The sequence below is a fragment of the Halichoeres trimaculatus genome, unplaced genomic scaffold, assembly GCF_033239565.1.
Source record: "Halichoeres trimaculatus isolate MK-OKI-2021-1 unplaced genomic scaffold, fHalTri1.1 fHalTri1_scaffold_14, whole genome shotgun sequence".
Taxonomy (NCBI): Eukaryota; Metazoa; Chordata; class Actinopteri; order Labriformes; family Labridae; genus Halichoeres; species Halichoeres trimaculatus.
Genome location: NW_027437192.1, coordinates 5,504,208 through 5,517,896, shown reverse-complemented (window position 1 = coordinate 5,517,896; position 13,689 = coordinate 5,504,208). Strand labels below are relative to the sequence as shown.

The 13,689-nt window shown below is 39.0% G+C and overlaps 1 protein-coding gene across 2 annotated transcripts in view; it reads right to left on the bottom strand.

Moving 5' to 3' along the window:
* Nucleotides 1-13,689, bottom strand: part of pvrl2l (PVR cell adhesion molecule related 2 like) — a 564,571-nt gene that overhangs the window by 396,229 nt on the left and 154,653 nt on the right. The window lies entirely within an intron of this gene.

Below are 13,689 nucleotides of genomic sequence, written 5' to 3'. Positions count from 1 at the left end.
TAGTCTGTCAGTGCCAGTTCATCGGCCAATCATTCAGTCTGTTAGTGAGTCTGCATCCACACCAGGATGTCCATTATTACATTTCTTCCCTTTTCTCCATCATAATGTTGCTGCTGCTTCGCCTTCCATCCCTCTATAATACTTCCAATTTCACACTTTCACTGTCTGAACATGCACTTAATTGCATTGCCTGCCTGTTTCTGCACACTCCCACACACAATACACACAACAGGAGCTGCATGTATAATGCCAAAGCTTCCCTATCAAACCAGCCCCCTGAGGACTGACATCAGTGGGTGGGACCTGAACCAAATTTTGACATCATCCATTTTCACACAGCGGTTGTTTTACACAAAGAGGTGCTCAGGCTGAGGTTGTACTGTTCAAAGACGTTTTATCAATACTGAGAACACAGGGTGTCCTTGACTAACCTGTGACTGTCCTTACAAATCAGTATGAAAGTCACAATCGCTAACTGTAATAACAAACCAACTTTTGGGTAACATTTAGGTAGAAAACAAACATCTCAAAGGTCACATTTATTATCTGAACACTGCTGTAACACTGTAAGCTGTGAATAGTACACAAGCATTAAAAATGAGCAACGAGTTGAAACTTTACATGAAATAGCAGAAAATAAACAGAACATTTCGTGGCAGTAAACACATTGAATGGCTGATAATGACTCAGCACTAAGCTTCCTCTCATACTAGATTGAGCTGCATTTTGCTTATATGATGGTAGGGGTTCATTTTAGTTGATGGTAGAGTAAGTTATCCATTAGGCACTTTAAATAACAAACTGTTGACAACAAAAAATCTGAAAAAAAACAAAAAAAAACATATACATTAGCTAATGTTCAAAATAGGCTAACATTAGCATCTAACTAGATCCAAAATAATATGACAGAGAAGATGTTAATTCAAGATAACCACAATGCTGGCTAACCACTATAATATCATTTTTCAGTCATGCTTTTGACAACTCTGTCAAGATAGCTTACATATACATCCCAGCAGCTCTTTTTAAGATAACTGTTAGCCAGCTAACTAACTTTAAAACTGGCGAGAAATATTTTTTTCCTGCCAGACAATGGGCGGTAAAAATGCGAGTCATTTTGAACACCTCCTTAGCCGCACACTAATATTACCATTGAAGTAACTCCTAGCTAACAGCTATAGTTTGATAAGATAAAATTATATGACCGGAAAGGTGTTGGTTGAAGCTAACAGCTATGCTCACCATCTATCATAGGACATATACTTTTTGTTTTTCCTTTATTATTGGACAGATTTCCAAAATCTGCCAAGATAGCTAACATTTACATCTAAGCAGTTCTTGTAGATATAAGTGTTAGCTAGCTAGCTAGCTAGCTTAAAAAATGGTAAGAAATGTATGTATTTCCTGCCAGACTGTCAGTGATATAAACATTATTTATCAGCTCAGTAGCTGATTTTTGAGCAACATTTCACTCAGTTTAGTTTTACAGGTAAACAGAGTCATGGCTATCATTAGTGTTTATCCTGTCATGTAAACAGAAGTGTTAGCTAGCCAAACTAACCATGAGCTAGAGATGTTTTTGTTTTTTTCTTCTATCAGACAGCTGGTTATAAAAATGACAAGGGCCATTACAACAAAATTTGAAATCCAAGAAACATATTTTACAACCATTAAGCTAGCTTTGCTCAATAGCTTACATTAGCCTATAGCCTTTTCCTACCTTACAGCCTTGTTTGATGTGAAGAGGGTGACTTCCAAGCAAATGATCAAAATATTGGACGGGAAATAATTATGTTTGCTAGGAGAAGGCTTTAAGCTTAAGTAAGCTGTAAGTATGTTATTAATTGTCAAAAGTGTTAAATTCAAGCTGTGGCCCTGTGCCTTCCAGTGTTACACTTTAGGTTGTTCTTTTAGTTATTAATCCATGAAAACAAGCTGATGTGTGGGTTATTTCTCACATTTATAAACATGGTGCTCCAGCACTAATAGTGAGGGTGGTGTCCAAAAATGGCTGCCCTGTGAACACAGTTACTGGCAGGATCTCTACAGTTGGAGAAGTTGTACAGAGTTTGAGTTTCCAAGGCAACAACAAGGGTGTCAGGGCAACAAGATGGGCAGCTGTAGTGCTGAGTAACAGCTGTTCATTTGCAGCCACATCTGGCAGCATCTCCTCTCTGTCCACACATCCATACATGCACACAGCAGAGCATCTCAGGAGACACACAGGGTGTCAGTGTGTGAGCTCGTTAGTGTGTGTGTTTTTTCTCGTATGGAACATGACAACATATGTGCACTTTCACCCTCCAGGCCAACCTGATGTCACATTTAGAGTCAAAGAAGTACAATGTATCACTTCCATTTTCAGGACTATGTTTCTGCTTCTATTGTTCTCCCCTCCCCCCGCCCTGAGTGAAAAATATAATTATGCTAAACATCCATTTACACACTCGGTTGGCAGTACGCCGCACAAAGCCAGAGGACGGGGAGGCGTGTTTGCGTTCGAAGAACAGCAGCTGAGAGATAAGTGTGTCTGAGCAAACTCTCTCTAGTCAAACACAGAGTACGAGGACCTGCTGCTAGGCTTAAGCACAAGAATCAATAGTCCACAGCTGCAAGGGCCACTCCAATATAAAACACTCTCTTTAATACCTCCAGGCAGGGAAAACATCTGCTGCTGGACAGGGCTCATACACTTTTTATGAACTGTGTATCGGCTGATCTGATATTGCCTCCAACTTTCTGCTTATTTTTTAGCTCTTGACTTTGTTTGCGTCTCGGTGTCTGCTCTTCCTCTTTCAAAAACACCTCCCCCTGTCTGTCTGTCTTCTTCACATCTCTGAATCTTCAAATGAATTCATTAGTTGCCATTTTCTGTCTTTACCTTTTCCTTTCTAATGTTCCCATTTGCTTGGTTCTGCATCATCTCATTCTTATTACAACCTTTTATTTCACTATCATCTTTTTTCATTGTTTGTGCAACCTTGCTCAAAGCTATTCCAACATCCATCAAAGCTTTGTTGTTCTTCATTTCTGCATACTCTGAAACATTTACGTATCCGAGCAACTATTAAATCTTAAGAATAACTCTCATGAGTCTTTCGTCTGTTATTTTGAAGTTTGAAAATGCTGTTTGGAATAATAGTCGTCACATACATTAGCTATTTCTAGAACAGGGGTCTTCAACCTGTGGCTCTATAGCCTTATGTGGCTCTTCAACTCCTTTGCAGTGGCTCCTTGTAGCTTTAGAAAATATTATTGAAATAAAGATTTTTCATTTTTCTTACTGAGGTTATTGATGATTAAAAAGACAATGACACTAAATAAAAACATGCATTTACATTTTGTTGGACTAAATTTTATTCTGATATTGCAATAAAGCTTTAAAAACAATTTAAGATTGTTAAAATGTTTTTTTTTTTTTTTTTTTTTTTTTATCTTTTCAAATTGATTAAAAAAATCTCCAAATGTTTTGGAGATTTTGGAGATTTTTGAAAATTTCATTATTTTTTTTTGAGTTTCTGCAAATTTTGCTAATTATTTTGATTCAATATTTTTGAAAAAATAGCAAATGTTTGGTATTTTCTTCCATTTTAAAAATGTCTCAAATTTTAGAAATGACCACAATTTTGCAAATTTATGGGGCATTTTGATTATTTGACTTTTTTTTTTAATTTTTGGAAATTTTTAAATTTTTAAATTTAAAAATTTACCTGCAATATTTTGAAATGACTTTAAAGAAATTCATGGAATTAATGAAATTACACGTCATTTTTTTTAATATTTGCAAATTAGTTAAAAATTTAAAAATGAAGACATCATGTCTACAATTTTATAAATGCAAAAAAAAAACTATTGTTTAGATAATTATTCTCTAGATTATTAAATATTTTGTGAAGATAAAGTAGATTTTGTGGCTCCTGAAAGACTCTAATCCAGGTGAGCTGAGGTAAAATGGGTCCTCTTTAACTATTTAACTTTTGCTCCTGTGATAGTCAGCTCCAGAGTTAGGTGTCAGTTACACTAGTTGTCATAATAATGCTCTACTAGCTGGATGTAATCAGGCACAGACAAGAGATAAAATCTTCTACCACAGAGTTGTTTGGCCAGGTTATGATCTGGAAATGGAAATTAAGTTGTTTGCAGGCTGTGCCCGATAAAAACTCTGATTTTTTTTGTATAAGGAAGCTGTATTGATTACGTGATTCACTGTGAAGATGATAATTTGTCATATCCACGCTGCTGAATCACTGCAGTGATTTCCTTGCAGGTTTTTTCTGATTCGCTCGACTTTTCCACCACTTGTCCGCCTGCCAAACAACACGGCATCATTTCCTCTATACCTCTGTTGCGTTGTTGATTACCTGCACAGAGAAGTTCCCTTTTTCTGTAATGCTGCTGCATTTATCAACAGCTGTTGAGTCGTACGCCATGACTGGTCCTGATGCGCACCTTTCATAAATCGCACGTGAACGTTGCCGTAAACTAATTTTTACACCCAGATCTGCGCCAATTCCCAGGCAAGATTGATCAATGAGGGCCTTTGAGTCTTCACTGAGGAACACAGGAGTGTGAAAAACAGACCACATTATAAACAGGTGTAACTTCTATTCCAGACTTTATGGTCATTAAATTTGGCCTAAATTCAGCTGCTCTTTTATCTCCAGACAAGTTAGCTAACAAAATTTAGATTTCTATCCAAATGACTTTCAATTTGTCGCCTCTGTCCATCCTGAATAGTGTCTGGCTTTAATGAATTTTCTTTGCTGAAGCAGGCTAGTTACACCAATATAAGGTCATTTAAAAACCAACAGCTATTACTTAGCGCCTTTTTTTGAAAAGACCAATAATTGGTAGTTTGTTTGATGGCTGCAACTTTAATATTAGTATCAGAAAAACTTCATTTACCATGGTCTTTATTTTATTTATCCGGACATCACAGCTTTGTTTACACACAATCAAGTATGAATACTGAACTTTTTTATAGAATGTAGGAAAATAATTAAACTAAATCCTGAATATAAGTGATATATGGGGTAACATATTCACACACGGCAGATTTTACACAATATTTAGAGTCTGATTTTTAGATTTTAAAAACTTTGAAGCTAGTTTCTTTAAAACAACCCAACTGTAATCCTTATCTTCACTTTTCTCCTCCTGTCACTTTTTCCTCTTTTACATGTTTCCATTATTTATATTCCCTAATTTTCCATTTGCCACATTATCCATTTATCCCATTCTAATGTTCTCCAGTATGATTCATCCTCTTACAACATCAAACCCTCTGTGATCTTTCGCTTGCTGCACATGTTTTCATCTCTCCCCACACATTGCCTCATCTTCATCATCTCGCATGCTTTCATGTCATCCCATCATTTGGAAATCTTCCTACTCTGTCATCATCTGTCACCTCGCATCATCTCTTTCCCCAATATCCCTGTTTTAAATTCCCACATCCTCCATCTCCTTCTCTCAGTCCCTCCATCATCTCTCTGTCACTCCTCTGCTCAATCTCATCGTCTCCTTCTTCTTGCCGCTGAAAGTCTCTCATCTTTCACGGTCTTTTATCTCCAGTTCCCTCTCCCATAATACGCCACTTGAAACCTCGAAGACAAAAGACAGAGACAGAGACAGAGAGATGATGTGTGTGTGTGTGTTCATCTAGTTCTATACAGCTCCTCTTTATTTAGGTTTCTTCACAGACATAATTGAAGGATGAGATATCCGCTTCTTTTCAAGTGTCTATAAACAAACTGATGAAGAACTCAAAAACAGAGCTAGCTGATCTTTTTGTCGAGGTAGTGAGTCATACGAGCTCTTGAGTTGACCAATTTTTGACCATGTTGAAGCTCAGATTGCCTGATTTTCAATCCCGTCTCAGAAACTGAAGCTCTGATAGAGGCCCTTCACTTCTGAAGATGACTCTGTGCAGAGACGCTCGGCATGATTTCTGCATTTTGTCCTCTAAGGTTTTGTTTTGGTTCAACTTCAAAGCCAGAAGACTTCAGGCAGCATGTGGCAGGATCCAAAAAATCTTATTAATGTGAAACCGAGTGGAAGGAGTGAATTATTCCCAACACTACAACTAATTTTAGGCAATATAAATGTCAAATTCAAACCTGCTTCTGCAGAAACTCAACAACACTTACTGTGAGTTCACACCAAAAGAGGCAAAAGAGGCAAAAGCAGCAAGCACCAAGCTCCAGAGCTCGTATGTGTGGCAGCGGACATGTACGAGTAGGTTAGGGATGTGTGTGACATCTTTTTTTTTCGATAAACTTCAATATTGAAACTTCTGAAAAACGACCATGTAAGAGCTATAAAAACCTTTTTTCTCAAAAATTGAGAGGTTACCATATTATTTGCTTTATTGCAATATTTAGGTTTGCACAATTCTAGGAAGAAACGCACCTTGTAATGACATGGTTAACACCAACTAGTGACAGATTTTTCTAGAAATCACTTAAAGAAACGCATATGTTGCTTTCAGGGTTAATAAATCTGTCAGTAAGAGCTGCTGCCTCTGGTCATTTTCACATTTTCCAAAGTTTGTACACTCCTGTGTTTAGATGATGCTTCAGGACCATAAGTGCTTGTTTCATTCTGGTTTACCTTGGTGGTTGTTTAGCTCTGAATGTGTGTGTGTGTGCTTGAGTGTGTGTGTGTGTGTGTGTGTGTTTACAGAAAGGTTACATAAACAGTAAAGTAATGGTGGGTGTCAAACAACCACAATAACATTGTTAGACGTTTGTAATAAGTCTTTATATAACAGTTTATGAAGGCTTCAGGGGGCGGCTTATGACATCAGCTGAGAGTGTCAAACAGTATTATCACAACACATGCCAAGCAGTTGACACACACACACACTCACTGAAGAAACGTAGGCACAAACTGGAAAACTTCCAAATTGCAGCACAAGGTCACTCAGCCTCAGCGAGCACATATCAAGCCGATCCACTCACTCACTGCGAGGAGATTTAAAAAGCGCTGGGCTTATTTAGAGGTTTAAGGACGCTCTATATATGGAGCATTCAGTTCCACTTACGACATCTGGACCTCTGCTAATAAAAAGGCTCACGACTGTCTGAGGAAAATAACAGCAAATCAATTCAGAAGCACTCCGACAGTAAGGGGAGATGTTAAGAGATCATGTTTTCTGGCACCTCTGGGTCAACTTTGTTGTTTGGAGAAAGGCCAAAATGCTCACACATAATTAACCGGATAATGCCAGGAAGGTTTTTCTCCTCACCCCTAACATCAGAAGTAAACATCAGGTCATGGTGTCTGGCCCTTAAGGGCAAGATGTAAGCACCCTCTTGTAGCTCGCAAGATTGCTGCTCCTGCAATCAACATCCACACGGAGCGAGAAATCAATCACAGAGGAGCCAAAGACACCAATTTCTGCACCGACAGCTGGCTCAATAGACCAAAAGGTAAAGCAAGAAGAGAGCCAGACAGGTCTTCTGCTCAGAAAAGAGTCTATTATTAAGCTATCTGTATCACTCTGTTCTGGCACGCACTCAACAGTAATTCTTGTAGTGTAGAGTCAATAATTTAAGAACAGAGGGCAGGTTGGAGAGAAGAGGGCTGGAGGTAAATCCCTGCTCTCCATCATAACTGTTTGATGAGATCTAAGAGCGTAAACACCTTCAAACGGTGAAATCTTCCCCAAACCGTGCATGCATGATAATGCAGACGGAGGCTAAAAATAAGAAGCAGCTAAGTCGGTGGAACCGCATCACGTCCCACGTGTAGCTGGTGGGCTGTTTTCTGCTGGCAGGTTGTGGTTTTGTGTCGCAGCTAAAGCTGATTAAGATTTAACAGCTTGTTCCTTTTTTTCAAAGTGGAACTGACAGAATCTGTGGTCAGTGTTTGCAACAGAGAAACGATTAAGACGAAGACAGGAACAGGAGCGGTGTAATTTTGTGTCTGTGGTTACACAGTTTAGACATTAGTTATGGTTTTCATCACTCAGATTATTACTTAATACAAAGCTGGTTGTGATCCTATCTTCAAAATTAGATCACTTTGATTAAAACAGCTGTTATTTCAAAATGGATTAGTATCTATTTTACTAAAATTACACATATTTTCAACACTGTAACTACAATATATTCATAAGTCTGCATCATATGGCGATAAAACCATAAAAAAGGAGCTAAAACACAACAGTGGAGGAGATTTCTCCATAAGAAATCAAACTTGGCACCATCACGTCACAGCCAGACGCTCCAGCAAACAGGAATGCAGCAAGATTAAGACAAATACAGAGATTTGTTTTTACCTTTGTTGGGTGAAATCAACACGAACGGCAGCAACATGGAAGAGAAAGAGAAAATGAAAGTTTGGTTAGACAACATTTCTTTTAAAAACAAAAAAATATGAGTTCATCTGCAACCAACATGTTTTTCTGATCTTGTAGAACTCAGTGTATTTTACCATAATGTATATAGTAAGTGTGCAAGATATTTTCAGTATGTTACTGCAAACAGCCAAGGATTTATTTATTTACTGCAGATGTAAGAAATGAAATATGGAAGAGAAAGTGAAAAAGAAAGTTTGGTTAGATGACATTTCTTCTGAAAACAAAAAAAGATCAGTTAGTCTGCAACAAACACGTTTCTCTGATCTTATAAAACTCAGTGCTTTTACCGTAATATCTGTAGTAAGTGGGCAAGATATTTTTGTATGTTTGTCAACAGCCAAGGATTTTTTTTTCATTTATTTATTGTATATTAGAAATGAAACAAGAAATGAACCATACATAATTATTTAGAAAACAATTAAACAGTAACATTAGGAAAAGTGCAGGAGGGGCCAAGTGGCCCCTTCTAAAACCCTCCTAGAACGAAATATACCCTGATACACATACATATTACGGTAATTCAAATAAATAATTCAAATAAATAAAATACAGTTTAACAGGGGAAAAAAATAAACATAGTGTTAGCAAAGAGTGATAGGAAAAACTGCTTGGATTAAGGTGTCTTTCAACGTTTCACATCATTTTGTAGCAGTCAAATGAAGCTTGAATCATCAGCTACCCTTTAACAAACTAGCACCAGTATGATTTTTGAAATTAAATTGCAGGAGAGACATGTTGCATATGCGATACATGTATGAAACATGTTAGAAGCAGATAGACATGAAAGCTGTTGGTCAAAGCTAATATTCACTCCTGGACTTCTGTTTGCGTCTGCTTTAGCTCAGAGGTTTAATCACACACCACGTGAGCAGAGGCGACAGTCTTCAAAAGCAGCGGCCCAGGTTTGATGCCTGCTCTGGTTTCTTTGTTCCTCTCCCCCACATTTTCAGCTCTGCCCCTTCTCCTGTCCTCTCCTCTGTTTGTCTTAAAACCTGTTTGTATCTCTTCTGTCCCGATTTGGGGCGTCTTTGTACTGGGAGTAGATTATTACTTTGTGTGGTTCATTTGTTCATCATGAACACCAAACTGGTTTTGTCTTCAGTGATATTTTCACTATTTTTTCTCCTGTGTTTGTCTGCAGATCCTATATGTAACCATGGCTGCATTGTTTACATGTGAAATCAGCTGTTAACAGCCTGTAGCATGTCAGTGCTAACTGGTGCAAGGCCAGATGTTTCCCAACAAGGTGAGGAGAAGGAGGTGAGGACAACGTGCTGGTTCTCAGGTGTGAGCTAAGAACTGACGACATCGACCTGTCCATCCATCCGTCATTATAGGGAACGTAAGATCTACCTCCAATAAGATGGACAATCTAGCCATACTAACCCAGCAACAGAGGGAATACCAGAAGGTAAAGTAGCATTATGGTATTTACAGGCATGGCTAACGGAGCTAACACTGGACACCAACGGCACATTGGAAGAACAGACTGCTGAAGAAGCTTAAGTATTTTCTATTTTATTCAATTCTATTCTATCTAGAGTCTGGCCCTGCTTGAGCTCTCTGTGTGTTGATACGAGAGGATGGGTCATGATATGAAGCAGTGAGTTGATTAGATCGATCGGAATTTGAAACCAGTCATCTCTAAAGTCAAAGTTCTTTCCAGGAAACTCTTCACAGGTCTGCTTTATTGGTTGCCATGCCAATTCTTGAGGTAACCACGGCAACAGCGATGTTGATCTGATGTCAAATCTATAACCACTGAAGAAGATTTGACCCCTGTGGTGTGCAGAGCCATAAAAGAATGTGCTTCCACATTCAGATGTCAATCACTGAACAGCAAGAAGACAGACCTGAACAAGACAGAGCTTTGGTACTATCAAACACACGTGTCCTGACGTTTTGTGGTTGGTTTATGGAGTTAAAATGTTGGATGCAAATGCAAATGTGGTAAAGTTTCAGCTGTTTGTTAAATACTGTTTTGAGGAATCCAATGTTTTTGCAGGGGATTTTTTAGTCCATGTTTTTTTTTTTGTTTTTTTTTGTTTTTGGGGGGGGGGGGGGGGGGGTTGGGGGGGGGTTAAATAGCTGGTTAATGGATGAAATATAAATGTAGATTATATGGTTATATTTCATAAAATTCTCTTTTGAAGTGTGGAGACACCAGCTAACCCATGGAAACATCTTTGCAGAGTGGCAACAGTGGGGGAAGCTTCCAGAATCCTGTTTTGTTTTTAGGGTAGGGGTCAAAGAGTGAGTGTGAGCATTTCAAATACAGCAATTGGAGGAACTAAGGAGCTTTTCCTTGAGCTGTAAATGATGTGAAGCTATGTTCGCTTCAGTTTTCAGAAGGAAAATAAAAGTCTGAAAACTAGCTTAATATCCACTCTTGAGAGAGGTAACAAAATTTTCTCACCAGAAACAGATGAAACTTAAAATATTTTACTTAAATGTCAAATATTTGGTTGCTCCAATGAAAAATGTTAGTCTTTCTGCCCATCCACATCAAACCTGTGGTCTGAAACTCTTTGATTGAAAACAACATGACTGCCACACCACCAACCAGCTTCTTTCTTCATCTAGGAGCTCAACGTATTTCTAATGATGTTTGTATTCCAAAAACCAACTCTACCATTGTGCCACAGTTTGATTTCCAGCCCTGCTCTCTTAATATTACTATCTAATTACATCAGCACAAAGTTAAACCTGCAGTAAGTTCAGTTTGCACTTCCATGAAAGCCACTAAATCTCTTCAACAGCATTTTAATCTACAGTCATACCCTGCAGAGAGTTTCAGACTCTGACTCATAAATCACCTGTCTCTATTCTCCAACAATGAGCTGAATCACTTTTTAACTGCCTTTAAGACCCAAAATCATCCAGGTTCATCACACAAGCCCCGGATGTCTAACAAAGACTCAGACCTGAAGAGTCTCCATCGTCTGTCTGCACTGAATATATCCATTCTTTAAACTCTGCTGTCAAACACTTTTAACTCTCACTCTTTCACCACCTTTCAATTCTCTGTGTAAGAACAGGTGAAACAGCCCTTTAAGTGGTTCTAAAACAGTGGTTTATTAAATCAAACGAGATGACATTGTACCCCCTCATCCTATCGTACTGCATCAGCTGGTGAAGCCTGTTACTGTTTTGTACCATATCAACTTTAAAGGTACTTTTCAACTGCAGAAAGTTTCCCCATGAACTAAAGACTTTTTGAGGAACCGTAGGCTTTTGATCACAGGAACCAGGGTCCAAATTTACTTGGAGTCGTTGATCCTCCTGTTGAAACTGACTGCTGCCAGGGGGGATGGACCTTTTCAGGAACCATTGCAGTGCTTGTAAGCTGGACGTTTCTGATTGGTGGAGCAGCCACAATGTTTTGATTTCCACTATCAGATGACCCCCAGCAGTGACTGCCTTGGTTTGATAACTCCTAAACAATGGTCTTTTTTGAGCCTGATAGTGTGAATGTGTCTCTGCCAGCTCCCGGTGTTACAGTCTAAAAAGTGACCCTGTAAACTGGAGACCGTCAGCCGAACGTGTCAGTGGATATCACATTTACAATAGATGTTGAATCACAGAATAAGTCTTCAGGGATGCCTCCTAGTTTGGTTTTAAAATCTCTTCCTCAGATAAGTATCTAATGATAATCTAGAGTGGTTTAAGACGGATGTATCCTGCTAAAAGTTGTAAATCAAATGGCCCAATTTCAGGCTAAGACACCGGTGGACCTTCAGCTGCTTTTGAGGCTTTTTGAAATGGCATCTACTTGCGACAGCGTTGCAGTTAGCTCTTGTCTCCTTCCAAGTGTTAACAAATCTCCATGCTAACAGACTAACTGGTGTCATTTTTGCTGAATGTCTCTCTCACTGCTCTCCAGTGGTCTGGTGGTGCATTGCAAATACTTTTGTTTTTCACCCATACAGAAACACAGATTAACAATGGGCCACAAGAACCACCTGGTTCCTGTAGATCCTGGGACTTAGGTTGAAAAGCATCTACTTGAACCAACATGTCCTTTAGCCTTTTGTTGCCTGTTACAGCAGCTCTCTCTTCCTTGTCAGTTTCTTGTATTTTTTTGTCTCTTTTTGTCATTTTTGCATTTGGAGTGGATTATTACTTTGTGAAGTTCATTTGTTGGTCATGGACACCAAACTGGTTTTGTCTTCAGTGATACTTTTGCTATTTTTGTCCCTATTTGTCTGAAGATCCTACATGTAACCATGGCTGCATTGTTTACATGTGAAATCAGCTGTTAACAGCCTGTAGCATGTCAGTGCTAACTGGTGCAAGGCCAGATGTTTCCCCACAAAGTGAGGAGAAGGAGGTGAGGACGACGTGCTGGTTCTCAGGTGTGAGCTAAGAAGTGACTACATGGACCTGTCCTTCCATCCCTCGTTATTGGGAACGTAAGATCTATCTCCAATAAGATGGACGAGCTAGCTGTGCTAACCCAGCAACAGAGGGAATACCAGAAGGCAGAGTAGCGTCATGCTATTCACAGATATGGCTAACAGAGCTAACATCAGACCCCAACGCCACATTGGAAGAGCTTCAGCTGCTGTGAACAGACAGGATCCAGGAGACAGAGACTGAACAGACTGCTGAAGAAGCTCAGTCCTGAACCCTTTATTCTCTTGATCGCTACTGTGTCTCCTCCTGACTTTACTCTTGGGGATAAATAAAGTATTTTCTATTTCATATTTTGATTTATCTTTTTTATTTAACCATATTGGGTTTCATCATCACACCTGTTAACAGAAATGTCAGTAATATGACCTGAACACACTGCAGTGTTTCTTGTTTTCCAGTCGCTAAGCTATCATGAAAATCTGTCTGATATAAACTGAATGCAGCTCCTCCTCATCTGTGCCATATTGCATCATACAGGCCCACACAGTGCTATATTGAACCATATGAGACCCTATCTTATAGTTTCTTTCCTATCCTGTCATGCAGTATAGTAATCAGAAGCAGTCATTGCCTCACTTGACAAATTTTACCAACCGCACTGACTCAAAGTTCCTGATACACAGAGCACACATCTCCTCAGTATCATTAGTTTTCTTTCATGTCTCGGGCAGAGTGTGCTCTCTCCAGGTTTCACATGCCTGAACTTTTACAGTGCATTACATCAATGTAAAAAATAGCTGCAGGCTCAGTTTCCCCAGAGTTTCCTCAACATTATCTGATGTAATGCTCCTTGCACCCTTTGAGCTCTCCTCTGTTTCTCACATGGTTTGGCTCTGCATGTGAGTGGGAGAGGAGTCTGTGATCACAGCCTGGAAAGTGTTGAGCTGGATTTCAGCAGTGGAAAGCAG